Below are 1003 nucleotides of genomic sequence, written 5' to 3'. Positions count from 1 at the left end.
AGGCTGGAGTGCAGTGGCATGCTCACAACCACTGCAGTCTCGACCTGCTGGGCTCAGGTATCCTTCTGCCTCAGCCTTCCAAGTAGCTGGAACTATAAGCGTGCGCTATGACACTTGGCTAAGTTTTTTATTTATTGTAGAGAGGAGGTCTCGCCAAGTTGCCCAGGCTAGTCTCGAACCCTCTGGACTTGGGCAATCCTCTCACCTTGGCCTCCCAAAGTGTGCTGGGATTATAGGCTTGACGGGTATTTCTTTTAAGGACACTGAGAGCATTCATGAAGGTTCCATCCTCATGATCGAATCACCTCCTGAAGACCCCACTTTGTAATATCACCCCATTGGGGGTTAGGCTTTCAACTTATAAATTTGGGTGCAGATACAAATATTCAGTCCATAACCATTCCCATTATATCAAATATGCAGAATTAGCAAAGCTATGGAGACAGAAAGTTATAGAGACAGAAAGTGGTCAGCCTCCAGAACATGGGATGTAAATTTATATTGGTTATAAGTCACACAGTCTATTTGTTTTTTTTATTTTTTATTTTAGAAAAATTTTTACTTTATAGACATGGGGTGCAATTCAGGGTTAAGTATACAAATGTTCATTATGCAGGTAGCCTTGTTGATGAGGTGTGCCTCTCACACCCCTGGCAGTTTCCCAGTACTGTCAATCTTTTTCTTATAGTAATATGATAATTTTTCAAGGCCCACTTATGAGTGAGAACATGTGATACTCAGTTCTTTGATACATCACTCGGTATTAGAGACTCTAAGTCCATCTAAGTTGCTGTGAATTTTATGATTTTGTCCTTTTTGTGACTGTGTAATATTCCATTGTGTATATGTACCACATTTTAAAAATTCAGTCCTCTTTTGATAGGCAGCATGGTTGGTTCCATGTTTTTGTTATTGTGAGCAATGCTGCAATAAACATACATGTGCAGGTATATATATATATATATATATATATTTTTATTTTTTTTTTTTTTTTTGAGTTGGA

Source organism: Carlito syrichta, unplaced genomic scaffold, assembly GCF_000164805.1.
Source record: "Carlito syrichta isolate Samal-C Ts95f unplaced genomic scaffold, Tarsius_syrichta-2.0.1 Scaffold309278, whole genome shotgun sequence".
Classification (NCBI taxonomy): domain Eukaryota; kingdom Metazoa; phylum Chordata; class Mammalia; order Primates; family Tarsiidae; genus Carlito; species Carlito syrichta.
Note: the sequence above shows the minus strand (reverse complement) of the source record.